The sequence below is a fragment of the Crocuta crocuta genome, unplaced genomic scaffold (assembly GCF_008692635.1).
Source record: "Crocuta crocuta isolate KB4526 unplaced genomic scaffold, BGI_CrCroc_1.0 scaffold397, whole genome shotgun sequence".
Classification (NCBI taxonomy): domain Eukaryota; kingdom Metazoa; phylum Chordata; class Mammalia; order Carnivora; family Hyaenidae; genus Crocuta; species Crocuta crocuta.
The window spans coordinates 984,623-999,484 of record NW_027527387.1 but is presented as its reverse complement, the minus strand read 5'-3'; the positions used below and the strand labels follow the sequence as shown (position 1 = coordinate 999,484).

The window sequence follows — 14,862 nt, the reverse complement described above, 5'->3', positions numbered from 1 at the left end:
AACACAATTGTCTGGGACCAAAGAGATGATAATCTCATTCTAGGAAATAGTTTTCATGGAGAACACATTTTAAAGGATTGACAATAAAACTAGTCTACATGGTAAAATGTCAAGACATTTAATGTCAAGACATTAAATAGGAAATTTATCTTGATATGACAGGAGTAAAAAAATCTAGAATTTTTGCTTTGAAATCAAGTGTTTTCCTATGAAGGAGACAGTCCTTAAGTACAACAGAATATGGCTGAAGAAGTATTTATCTTGGCAATTATAATTATGCTTTTATGTTAGCTACAAACACCAAGCACATTATCATTTGCATTTATTTATTTAAATAATCTAATGAAAAATCTATTTCTGGTACTTTAATATGCAGGAGCCATTTCTAAATAGAGCATTGGGTCTTCCAAATGGAAATATTTGTGTGTGCATGTGCAGACCACTCTGTTACATTGTTCCTGAAATGATAAAGTAATTAGAAATCCAGCCCAATAAAAATATTAGAATATGCATGAAAGTACTTACTCCAGATAGACATATTCTCTGGAATGTTCTATATTTGCCTTCAAATACAATTTTTTTCCTAAGAAGCAACATGCTAGAAAATAAATAACACTGGTTAGGAAGTATGTAAATAATGTGCCAGAAATATAGAAAGGGTTGAAAATCTTTTGTAAAAAATGAAAAGATAATAACCAAATAATAAAGAATAATATAGAGGAAAATAATTTTCAAGAGTAAATATAAGAGGCACGAGGAATATATTAGTAATAAAATTACACTGAAATAAGCAGTCGTTCTCTGTGTTCATCATGTATTTGTCTTTACTGTATTAAATTTTAGTGACAGTTCTTTCTTTAGTACTTTTGTAAAATGGTCATGCTCTTGTGGTCTGAATCTACAGTTGAGACAATTTCTTGTTGATAGCAAGTGATGCTTATTAAGCATAGATAGGCCCTCTGCACTTGTCTCATTAATTAATGCATACAAAGAGTACAACTGTTTTAATCTAATCATAATATTTAAACCACTAGCTTATGAGTATGGCTAAGTTTTCTATTCAAATGCCCTTCTTTATTAGTGATAAAAAATTCTCAGTGACATTCCTTTTGATAGTAAGATCCACTCTTTATATGAGATTGGTTTGTTTTAAGAAGGACTAAGTAAGGGTTTGACAGTAACACTGAAGGAATAAAATACAAACTACAATGATTTTCTCAGCATAAAGTAAAATGGAAGTCTGGTATTTTTCTGGTAAATGTGACAAAGCAGAAATATCTACAAATCTTGCTCTTTAAATTATGTACCCAGGGGCACCTAGGTGGCTCAGCCAGTTAAGCATCCAACTTTGGTTCAGGTTATGATCTCATGGTTTTTGAATTCAAGTCCTGTGTTAGGGTCTGAGCTAAGGGCTCAGCGCCTGGAGCCTGCCTTGAATTCTGGGTCTCCCTCTCTCTCTGCCCCTGCCCTGCTCATGCACTCTCTCTTGCTCTCTCTCTCAAAAATAAACATTAAATTAAAAAATAATAAAGAAAATGTGTACCAAATTTGGTTTTAGAATGTATTTTAAATTGTTCTTTTTTCTCACTCTATTCAGATTAAAATATTATTCTGGAGACAATTTCAAAAGAAATGTTTTCAAAATGTTTAGACATTTGAATATTTTCTCAAGGATCATTCTGCAATTCATTGAAAGGTAAAATTTCAGTGATATATTTTTAAAATATTTATAAAACTAATTTTTAAAATTAAATATATAAGTTACATTATATATAATTAAATATACAGTAAATGTTTTATTCAAAAATATAAAAATATTAAAACAGTAATATAATTTAAATATTTATTTATATACATTAAATTTTCAAGGTAAATAGATTATTAATAATCTATTAATAAAAGCCATTTTTTGATGCTTATTATTTTCACCTTTTTATAGTGTTTGCTTTAATTTACCAGTACTTCCTATGTGAAATGCTGGCTTCTATCACATTAGAACCCTTGTGGTTTTTTGTTGCTGTTCATTGCTTTATTTATTTATTTATTTACTTATTTATGTTAGTTAACATACAGTGCAATGTTGGTTTCAGGAGTAGAATTCAGTGATTCAAGACTTACATATAACACCCAGTGCTCATCACAAATGCCCTCCTTAATACCCATCACTCTTCTAGCCCATTCCCCTCCTACCTCCTCCAAAAACCCTCAGTTTGTTGTCTATTTTTAAGAGTGTCTTATGGTTTTTTTCCCTATCTTTTTTTCCTCCTTCCCATATGGCATCTGTTTTGTTTGTTAAATTCCACATATGAGTGAAATCATATGGTATTTTTCTTTACAGACTGACTTATTTCATTTAGCATAATACACTCTAGCTCTATCCACGTCATTGCAAATGGCAAGATTTCATTCTTTTTGATGGATAAGTAATATTCTATTGTGTATATAAACTACATCTTCTTTATCCATTCATTAGTCAGTGAACATTTGGGCTCTTTCCGTAGTTTCACTATTGTTGCTAATGCTGCTATAAACGTCAGGGTGCATGTAACCCTTCAATTCAGTATTTTTGTATCCTTTGGATAAATACATAGCAGTACAATTTTTGGATCATAGGGTAGTTCTATTTTTAAATTTTTGAGGAACCTCCATACTGTTTTCCTGAGCAGCTGTACCAGTTTACATTCCCACCAGCAGCACAAGACGGTTCCTCTTTCTCTGCATCCTCGCCAACACCTGTTGTTTCTTGTGTTGTTAATATTAGCCATTCTTACAGGTGTGAGGTGGTATCTTATCATGATTTTGATTTGTATTTCCCTGATGATGAGAGATGTTGAGCATTTTTTTCATGTGTCTGTTAGCCATCTGGATGTCTTCCTCATTGCTGCCTCTTTTGGGAAATACAACATGCACAGTTCAGCTCCTCTTTCTCTCTGACAGCTGTGCTCATTCTTATCCCCATTTTCCTTGGCACCTTCTTTTCCTCTTCCTTCTCTGATCTGTTTATGTCCTAAGGGGCACTCTTCCCTCTTTCTTTTCACACAACTCACTTCTCCTTAGTAATCTTATCATTCCTATTACAAGTCCTAAACTGTGGATACCAATCTATGTTTTAGAGAGAGTAGAGTACAGCAAACTTTTTTTGAAAGGGCCAAGTAGTAGATAATTTAAGCTTTGCAAGCCATGCAGTCTCTGTCACAACTACCCAACTCTGCTGTTGTAGTACAAACACAGCCATAGATAAGACATGAACAAATGAGCATGGCTGTGTTCCAATAAAACACTGGAATTTGAATTTCATGAAAATTTCACATGTGATGACATATGTTAGGGGATGAATTGTGTTTCCCCAAAATTTATATGTTGAAGTCCTAACTCCTAGTACTTCAGAATGTGGCTGTATGTGGAAATTGAATCTTTAAAGAGGGAATTCAATGAAAATGAGGTCATTATGGTGAGCCCTGATCCATTACGACTGGTACCCTTATAAAAAGAGGAAATTAGGACAGAGATACAGATGGAAGACCATGTGAAGATGCAGGGAGAAGACAGCCATCTGAGAGGTCTCAGAACAAACTAACTCTCCATCACCGTGCAGACCCTTCAGACTTCTAGCCTCTAGAGTGGTGAGAAAATAAATTTCTGTTACTTGAACTACCTAGTAGTTTTTAATTGCAGCCCTGCAAATTAATACAACATGTTTTTCTTTTTATTTTTTTCAGCCATTTAAATATGGCTTACAACTAGTGTTAGCTCACAAGATATACAAAAACAGGTAAGAGGCTACATACGGCTTGCTGGGCCCAGTTTGCTAAACCCTGATCTGGAGGTCTTTTTCAAGCTTCATTTTATAAAACTGACTACTACATTACTTCCTCAGATTCTTCACACCCAAAATGTCTCATATAATTTGATCATAATTTGGCTAATGCCTTTCCCCCTTTGCATCACCTGCTTTGTTGAGTGCAACCATCCTCCATCCAGTCACCCACACCATAAACCTGGTAGTTATCCTAGTACATTTCTCCCTTTCCTTCATTTCCCACATCTCATAAAGGACCTATTCTTACTGATTCCACCTTGTAATATTTTCCCATCTACATGACATCTTCTATCGCTTAATCTGTTGTAATACTGTGCAAATTTGTCCTGATCCTCAGCCTTACTGTCCACACTGCTGCCAGAGGGACTGTCTAAAATCTAAATCTAGTTATATTGCTCCTCTGCTTAAAATCTTTTTAAGCTTCTGGTATCTAAAACCTGAGTTTCTGAACATGATACACACTGTATTCCTTGAGGTCTTACTTCATCAAATTCAGTCTTTGATGGGCTCTGCTTTCAATAATAGTTTAAATGAAATACTTGCCATTTCCAGGAAGAGGCATGAGGTTACCTACCTCTCTGCCTTTATTTGTGTTTTCTTGTTGCAATATTTCCCCTCTTCACATGATGAACATTCGCTCCTTGATCATAGGAGCTAGCTTTCTTCTTTAGTTCTTACACAAGACTTAGCAAAAGGTAAGCTTTTCAAAAATATGTTAATTAATGAATGGTGATCAGAAGAGCTGTGTATATACTCTGTGTCAGAGCTGTGTAAGAGATGTATATATACATATACATACATCTCATATATATACATATAGATTCACTCATATATACATGTATATATATATGTGACAATAATGTGTCTGTATATTTCTGTAAAGTTACATATACAAAATCTCTATTTTTTGGCCCAGCCAGCAGTGGTATAACAGGTGTGGCAACTTAGAGCCAAGTTGAAGGACAACTGGACTCCAAAGAGTCTGGATCCAGGATTCCATCAGTGTAGGGTACATTCAGAAACATCAAGGAAAGCATCACTCTCCATTTCCTGCTTACTCCTGGATCTGTAGCTTTGTTTAGGCCATCTCCCCCAACCAGACATGCACTGTCCTCTGTTTCCAATTACCTAAGCCCTACGTGTCCTCCACGGTTCCTTAGACCTGTATTCCTTCAGGGTTCCAAAAGCCTGCTGCCTCTATTCCAGGATTTACTGATTATTCCCTTCTCTCCTGTAACATTTAATATCCCTCTATTTAGCACTAACTTTTAAAATTTCCCTCTGGTTCTGAGTACCTTCTTCCTTTTCCCTGTAAAATCCTCTGCTAATGATCATCTCAGCACATAGCTCAGTTCCAAGCACCATGTAGACAACTGAAGGACCAGGGTTCAAAAGAGTCCTTTGTTCGGATCTCTCTTACAGTGCAGAGAATCTGCTCTGTACTGCATACATGACTTGATATTTTGGGGTGTCACTGAACTCTTTGAGAATCCAGAACATAGTACTCTTCTTCTCAGAAAAAATACAAATGTGCACACACACACACTTATATGCCACTGACACACACGATTTTACATGGAATTTTAAGGATTCATCAACCGCAACTTACCAGATTATACATTTCTTTGCCTACAGAAAATATATTGTATTTTTCAATACTTAGCACAGTACCTAGGTGCTCAATAAATCTTGTCTGAGATAAACAGAACTGAACTCCAGCCTTTACTAGACTAAATTTCCTGTATTTGTATTCCATGCAGTACTTAGCACAGTGTCTTGGTAATAATAGTAATTTAATAAATATTTGTTGAATCAAATTGAATTGTGCTTTCTTTGTATCTCAGAGAAACATCAATTACAGTGATATAGGTAGATGGGGCTAAATAAATATTTAGAATGACTCTTTCAACACTTAATCTTATTGTTTTAACATTCTAAAGCCTGGAATCCACTAAAGTAAGTACATTAGTGTTAATAGATACACTTTTAATCTTTTTTCATGAAGTGTTTAAATTTTGAGGTATTTAGGTGTAAAGAAACAAAGTAGAATTCATTCTTCCTTTTATAAATGTCACTACATTCTATTTTGAGAATAATGTGGATAAGGACCCGGTCTGAGAATTCTAAAAAGAAGCATTTCTACTCGTGAAGGAAGAATATGAGGCACCTTTTTCTTCCACAATCAACCCAAATGTCTCACCACTTAAAACAGATTCTCTTCTGCTTGGATAGCAATCCTGTTCTTAGCAGTTTTTGGAATAATGAACAACCCTCTTCATAATGACAGAAGTTTGAGCCTTAAAAATAAAATAAATAATTAAAAAGGAGAAGGGAGAGCTGACTGATTGGAACGACACCAAATTTTTATTTTCAATGGCATTTGTAGCTGCTAGAAGTGACACAATTTGTGTCAGTCTAGGAACTCGAGGTAACCAAACATAAATTGTAATTGACCAAATTAAAGTCAGAAGAATTGTAATTAGTTCATTAAATAAATGATGTGGAGAATTTCCCAACTTAGTGGTGAGATACAAAACAACAGACCATCTATTCAATAGAAAATAAGATAAAAAGGGATAAAACAAGAATAAAAACCTAACTTTCTCTTCAAAGGAAGCAAAGAAAAGACAATGGAAAGAAACATTAAAAAAAAGAAGATTCAATTAGCAAGGAAGGAGAAAAGGAGAGAAATCCAAGTGGGATCTCTGGGAGGGAAAAGAACGTGATGAGAGTTTAGATCATAATCTATAAATAGCCTTTTATTTTATAAATCCTTCATGTGATGCATAGATTATACAGTGAGTCTCCCTTGTCCTTAATATGTACAGTCTCCCGGCACATACCTTTTAAGGCAATCTGCAATAGTAAGCACAAAGAACTAGCTCTGGAAAATGACTTGGGCTTCTCTCTTTAAAAACCCAAGAGGAAAATTGATGAGGAGAGAATCTGGGAACATTGCACAAATTGTCAGGAGGGCACAGGAGGGATAAGTCTTAGTAGACTATGAAATAATTCAGAGGAATTGTATTCCCCTCTTCTTCTAACTTATAGGTGTGAGGGATAATGTTAATTACCATCCTATAATGAACCCTCCTCCAAATAACACAGGCAACCCCTTTACCTGTCATTCTTCACAGACGTGTCAGGTCTTATGTTCTGTTGGTCTCTTTTCACCCCTTTGTTCTGACTTTCAATTCTGTCAGATGCTAGTGGTGGTTGTGGAAGGGGGCTGAGGATGGAAAAGCAGAGAGTATGAAAGGGCAGATATTTTGTAATTAGTTTGTTGATGCATTGTTGTGTTTTCAAGAACTCCTTTCCACATTTACAAACACTTGAATTGAAGGAGCAGTCTTTGTAATTCCTATACCAATTTAATACTCTTTTCCAGGTTTTTAGCAGGGCAAAGAATCATCAAAGGTAACCATCATGATAGTTGGCACTTCTCTTGAATATTCTTTATCACTGGCCATCATTATTTTTTAAAGGAAAAAAAAACCCTTATTTTTAAAGAGGAAATAAAATATATCTTGAGATACCCCTTCCCCAACCCCTGCCCCCGTTTCCCTGCCAACACAGGGATCTGTTATAAACATCTATGTTCCTACTCTTCTCTTCCCACCCAGCCAGGAGAACCAGAGTGGCTNCTCTCTCCTACACATTTCTTCTTGCCAAAAATATAATTTAGAGTTTTGTTTTGGTATTTTTATTACAAAAGGAAAGTGTTATATCTTAAGAATTTATATATATATATATATGTATATATATACATGCACACACCACACATATATATATATAATTTATATTTCCCACTGACAATTTTTCACCATAAATCTCTTAGGACTCTCAATGAGTTTTTCAAAATGTCCATGGAGACCATTACTTAAGATAATAAAGTAATGAATGCCAATAAGAGAGGCTTCATTTCTCTAAGTACATCATCCCTTCCAAAAGTCACTTTCTAGACTCAATACCCCTCCCGAATTATCTAAATTTCTCTCATCGACCACAAAAAAATGTTCCTTTGTACATTTCCATCTTTGGCATTTTTGTCATATTTCATATGCTCTCTCTGGGGAACCTCATTCTGTACCATAATTTTAAATACTTTCTTTGTATTAACAGTTCCCAAATCTGTATCTCCAGCCTGGAACTCACTCTTCACCTTTAATACTAGAGGACATATCCACCTGCTTATTCAACATGTTCCTATGGAAGGCTGTTTTTCCCCAGTACCTGAACCTGAACCATCTCATTCTCCCAGATTCCATCTCTCAAGATAATCACAGTTGACCTGGATGTCACTTTTAACACCTTCCATTCTTTCACAGCTTCCTTTCTTCCCCGCCTCACATAGTGTCATCCAATGATTCATCAAATCCTATGAATTTTCCCTTTGATGTGTCTCTTTAAATCATCCCATCATTGCTATTATCACTACCAGGTCCTATTATAGTGTCTTACCATCTCTTGCCTAGATTATTGTAAGCACATTCTAAATGATTTGTGATTCTAATGTCATCTGTATATACTTTCAGAGTTTTTATAAAAATATGATCATCTAAGTCCCTTCAATTAAGTTTCCTGATATATCCTTTTTAAATTCCTTCTAAATCTGGCCTCAACCTCATCTCTTACCACTTATAGCACCACTTAACTATTCTGGGCATAGTTCCATATCAAATAAAATACCTGAGTATTTTAACAGCTCATATTAATAGCTACAAATTTTGTATTATATATAGGAACTACAATATATTTTAGTAGTCCTCTATTGATAAAGTTTCTAATCTTTACTATTACAAACTATTATAAACAATGCTCCGAAGGCCATCCTTGTGCATACAGCTCTTCATATTTTCACACTATGTGTGAATGTCTACAGGGTAGCTGCAAAGAGGACCATATGACACCTGACCATGCAGAGAGTTGCATTGGAGCAAAGAAACCCTGAGATTATTGAGTCTGGATCTTTGAACATGGCTGAAAAATGCGTCTGCTTTTTGCTCTGGATGGAGACATTATACTGGAGAGCAAGGATGCTTGTCCTTTGCTCTGGAGAAAGACACTATTTTCCAAGACTGTAAGCAAGCTTGCTCTTTTCTCAAGATGAAGACATTATCTCTATCTCTCAAAGCTGTTCACTAGACAAACATTCCTGAAATGATAGTTTGGAGCAAAAGGCAGTCAATGACTCACTTTTCAAGACAAGCAGAAGTGTGAAAGACCCATGGATAACTGTCTTCCCACAAAATTCATTCTTTGTTTCTAAACCATCCTGGCTTCTGGCAAATGTTACCATGAGTATGTGACTTCACCAGCCACTCTGATCTGACCAACAGAGTCTGGGGCTGAATTCTTTCAATTTGTCTCATACAGAATTTAATTAAGGTTGATATCCATAGGACTTTAAGCAGGAGGATGAGGCTAACTTGCAGGATTGACATCAACCATAGCCCCCCAAATCCCATGCTCAACCAGCTGAATAAATCTCATGAAAGCATTATGATCTACCTTAGAAAGCCAGGTGGCTTTCTCCTAAAGTCTCTAATTTGACTTTACCACTATATTGAAGGCATTAACTCAGGGATATGGCTACATGGAGAAAATCTAGAATAAAATCTGTCCTCTATAACAGCCCTGACCAGTGGCATCATTAATCATTTCTGCTGATGCCGATGACAAATTTCATCCCACTTTTTTAAAATTAGATGATGCCTATTAAAGAGGTCTCCAGGGCATGCACAATAATGAAGCAATGATCCCTCCAGAAGTTTCCCTAGGTAATCAAGGATGGCTCATTTTGAGAGATCTTCACAGTAATCTAAGGGCAAAATGATCTACTGGTGGTGTTACTTTCAACATTTGAAGGTCCTATGACCACCCCTCAGGCACAAACCACCATATTTTGGGGAGGAAGGTAAGGTAATGTCTGGTTTCAACACAGAGAGTATAGTCATAGAGGTGTGTGTGGTGCTTGTAAAAGAACATGCTATCTCTGTCAGTCTCCATCAGAAGGACTTACATCAATTAAGTATCAAGTTTGACAGTAATAAAATATGGTTTCCCACTGGCTGGTAACCCTTACGATTTCTGGTTCTATTTGAATTTTTTAATCTAGTTCTCAGGCAGTTCTTTTTTTTTCTTTTTTAAAATATTTTTTAAATGTTTTATTTATTTCTGAGAGAGAGAGAGTGTGAGCAGAGGAGGGCCAGAGAGAGAGGGAAACACAGAATCTGAAACAGGCTCCAGGCTCTGAGCTAGTTGTCAGCACAGAGCCTGACATGGGGCTTGAACCCATAAACCTTGAGATCATGACCTGAGCCAAAGTTGGACGCTTAACCAACTGAGCCACCCAGGAGCCCCATCAGGTAGTTCTTCTGATCCTCCCTATTAGTCCACAGCACCAGCTAGGTATCACTTATCTGTCCCATGGAATGACTGACAGCTATAGCAATGGAGAAAGGCAAGTACCCCACGGTGTTGACAGATGTTTTGTGTGCGTGGTAGATGAGGCAGGACTATAATCTGTGCCTTCCCATTGTTTTTTAAGCTGGATTTCAGGAAAGAGCGATAGAATCATGGTCAGGCCCATCTGACAGGGTATGACAGATCCAGCAGTCAGTTCTATTCAAGGTATTTGTAACAACCTAGGATAGTGACAACAAGACATTTTAGCTCATGAATAAAGTGGCAGGGGTGATTATGAAAGAGAGAATTTATTAATGTTTCTTTCCCTCATACCTTTTGGGGTCTGAACTATTCCTTCCCCAGAGAACAGGGGTGCTGTTTTCCCTCAATTACCACAAAATCTGTGTGTAGCTATATCCTCACCTTTTTTCGAATCATCTACTCATGCAGAAGGATCAGGTAAAAGAGGGACATGGGCATTTTTATAAAACTTATCAAAACCCTTATGCTTCCCACTTTAACACATGCCGGCCATTGTAGGACACTTCAAGCAGTGTACTCAATCAGGAAGTTATTATCCTTATGTTCTCAGACCATGGCAACTCAATAAGATAAGCCAAGTCACTGATCAAAATTAAGTTAGAATTCATTAGGTCCCCTTTTGGCTGGGCTGCCACCTAAAGGGTTACCAACCAGGCCATCCTGAGGTTGCTTCTAGGGACAAAAAAAAGTCATTATGCTTAGGAATAGCTCAGAAATCTGAATTTTCAAAATAGATCTATATAACCCACTCCGTTTTGTCTTGATCATTATGACAATTATCCAGGAAGTGGCCAAAGGGCAATTATCACTTATGTATATAGCCATATTCTGTGACCAATCAGCCAAAAAGTTTCCTACAATCTTCCAGATTATAGTTTTACAAGTACCAGAGCAAACATCTAGGCAATAGTCCAAGATTCATTTAATCTATAACTTGGTTCATCAAGGGTAGTCATGGCTAAAGCTATGAGAGGCATCTTGTGCTCTGCCCACAGAGAGGAACAACCAGTCATTTTTGGTTCTGTATGGCTGGCACTAATGTTGAGGAGCCAGAGTTGGTCAGTAGACACTGTTGCGTTTCTGCTTATCTGAATCATCAATGAACTAGGCCCAGATATTTAGGGTAAATTCTGTGAATTCAGGGTACAACTCAGGGCACATAGCCAGTAGCTTTATTTTAGGCCACAGAGATGATAGAGAGATGAGAGGAAGTATTTTTAGTACTAGTACTTTTCCAATGTGGCTCTTATGGATCAGTATGAACATTCACAGTACAAGCATGTGAAACATTAATATTAATTATATATTCAGCAAGGGAAGCCACACAACAGTACATTGAAATAACCCAAAGAGTCTAATCTACAAATTCACTTTAACTTCCTTTCCCCACTGAAAACCTTGCCCAAACCCTGTAAGTTGAATTTGGGCATCCCTTTCCTCACCATGGGATCATATAGAACAGTGACTTTCTGCCTGTACCTAACAGAGCTATAAAAATTTGAGTCCTTACCCTCTCCAAAGTTCTGCAGGTTACTAGGATGAATAGGTATGGAATTCAGTCCCCATTGAGGACAAAGAAACTTTAGCTTTACCCCTTATTATCTTTCTCTGTAAAGCAGCTGAGATCAGGCTAGTGAGGGAAGGAGGGAAAGGAAAGTGGAAGGTGAGAGTACTCTTGTGCTATTAAGTAAGGCACATTTACTGTAGGTCTCCAGTAGCACGGTGGTTGTTCATTTCTCAACCAAACAAAATCCCCATGTTAATGGTTTACCAAAGAACTTTACCAACCAGGCTTATCATAACTTACACACATACTTTAGCTTTGGGGACCCTCTGATTTACTAGCCCTAGACACACTGCTGTGAGATTGTTGCCATCAAGTTTGTACACTTTGATTCACTTGGGAGTGATTTGAGCAATAGCCATCTTTTTAAATGGAATCTATCTTAATCTATATCATTTGCTATCCTATTGCCAAAATAGTATATCTTAGGTCCATACCCAGTTTCAATATAAAGGCTAGGGAGTGTTCTATGATGTCAGGACTGAGTACAATAATTTATCTAAAATCCTTTGGGTCAGTTTTTCATTCTCCCGCAAGTAAAATCCACTGGTATTGTTAGCCCAATGAGGGAAGTAAGGGTCTAGTCCATGTTTCACCTGTGGTTTCTCAAGGGAATTTATCTGTCTAGAAAATCTCCCTGAGAGGGCCCAATTTCCCTTAGGGCAACCATGACCCACTACAAACAAACAAACAAAATACCCCTGAAAAACCTTTTTACAGTCATCTCTGAATGGAACTAAGTTAGTCATGCTACACTATGGAGAGACTGAACCATGAAACTGCCCAGTTGTTGCCATTTCTTCATAGCAAGCAGGAAGTGCCTGACTTCTCATTTCTTCATCTTTCTAGTAAACCAGCCAATGTTGTAAAATTTGACTAGATTCCGCCCATACGATTCATGGATTCTCCTTGTTTCAGCCAAGTTTAGGGAACATTCTTTAGTTATTATCTGAAATGGGTTGGAAAATTCTATTTACTCAGGATGACTCAGTATTAGTTGATAGTTGTCTCAATGGGATTGACCTAAGACTGACTGCTGTATTGTCAAGGAATCCTCCCCCTCCAACACAGGAAAAGAGTTGGCAACAATCAGGCCACCATTCATGCATCTGTCTGTGAGCCTACTTCCTGGCATGTGGCCTACAAACAACTCCCTAATACTTCCTCATTAAGAGGCAGTAAAACAGAGGACCATTTACTGCCAGGCTGGCCACACAATTTGGTTCCTATGTTTACTATTGATTCGTATGGGTTTCTCTCAAATACCATTAATCGCCCCAAAAGGTCCTAACTTTTCCTCTTCCAGAAAGTGTATCTTTATCAGTATCCCACCACCAAACTATTGAGATCTGTGATGGGTCTGAGACTTTACTTGGCAGCTAACAGGTTAGCCTGTCACAGTTTTATGGGTGCTCATCATAGAAATGAGACTCATTTTTCCAACTCAAAGAACTTCATCACTCAGCACAGCAAACAACATGGAAGTCAACATATACTGTGCGGAGGAACTGAGACCAAGTTCTCCCAGAACAAACAAAAGAAGGCTAGATGATAAGTACATATGCAGTGGGTTGTGCTACAGGAGATGAACTGTGAACCTGGGAACTCAAATCTTTTATAATGGGCAATAGGCACACCTGAATATGCCCTGGAGGGAGACATTATCTTTATTATCCTGGACAGTAAGCAAATCTGCCTCTTCCTCTGGAGAGAAATGACATTTCTATTTTTCAAGTCTGTTTCTATACAAACATCCTTAAAAATTCAGTCTAGAACAAAAGGCTTTGCTCCCAAGACACAGAGAAACATGAAAGACCCAAGGAGATTTTCTCTTATCACTTTTCATTCTATACATTCCACCATAGTTCAGGAACAGGGCACCTAATTCGAGGAACTCAGAATGCTTAGATCTATCTCATCTCACCACAGTTAATATATCACCTAGATCATAAACATTTCCTTTCAGGACTCCTGTTCTATTGGGCCATGTGTTGGTTTAAAATCAAGGTATGCAAAGCAAAGTTACTGTGTAAAACATGAATCTTTATTCACTTTTCTAGTTTCTACTCCTTTTTAGTCCTCCTCTTACCCTTTTGCTGGAAAATGTTTCTTATTTGATAGATTATATTCCGAAAATTAAAGTACTTTTTAAATAAATAAAATAGATTTTATTTTATTAAATACTATATTCAGTATGTTTAGAACATGACTAGCAAAAACATCTGCCTTATACTGTATGGCAATTTAAAAATCTAAAAAATATGGGCTATACTTAAATAAAGATGGGGACAATATTGTTAAAGTTATGAGAAATGAAGATTTACACTCTACATAGGATTTAGTATTTGTGACTTCCCCTCAAATATGAGAATTGCATTATAGGGTGAAGTTGAAGAGTGAGCAATCTGCCTCACATTTCATTTAGTTGATTAAGTTTTATAGAGGAGATAAAATTTCAATTCAATAACTCTAAGATATGTTGTTTCAGTCCTTACCTTAATAGCTTTAGTCAGGTTCCATGTAAGATGCTTACACAGAAACATGATGGAGAAACAGGGTTTTGGTATAAGATCAGAGTAAATGTCAGGATATCTATAGCAGGATGCACTAATGGTTCAAATTAATTCATTCCAATTGGTTGCACTTAAACTACATCTCGCTCGGTCACAGGAAAACATTAGAAGTATGGAATCTATGCATCTATCCAGCAATGCATGATGACAAAAAATATTCTTTATAAAATGAATTGAGGACAAGTTTCTCCTCACCATTCTAAAAGTATACTATATTGTAATTTAGAGAATTAAAAAAAAATTCTAACTAGTTAATATCAACCACATGTCTTTTGTCAAACCACCCATGAGTAGCACACCCATCTGTAGGATAACAAGGCTCTAGAATAATCTATTTTCAGTTGTCTTTTTAATGAAGTATTATCATTTCTGAGAGGGATATATGACTTTAGGAATACTTACTATTTCTTTAACAATGAGAAATCTCAGTATTTACTGACAGTGAGAGGGAAGAA

General features: G+C 36.5%; 1 long non-coding RNA gene across 1 annotated transcript in view; it reads right to left on the bottom strand.

Moving 5' to 3' along the window:
- Positions 1 to 14,862, bottom strand: part of LOC144221748 (uncharacterized) — a 194,420-nt gene that overhangs the window by 130,832 nt on the left and 48,726 nt on the right. Inside the window, exon 3 of the long non-coding RNA XR_013332169.1 lies at positions 6,942 to 7,049. This is a non-coding gene — a long non-coding RNA (uncharacterized LOC144221748). The remainder of the gene's footprint in view (positions 1 to 6,941; positions 7,050 to 14,862) is intronic.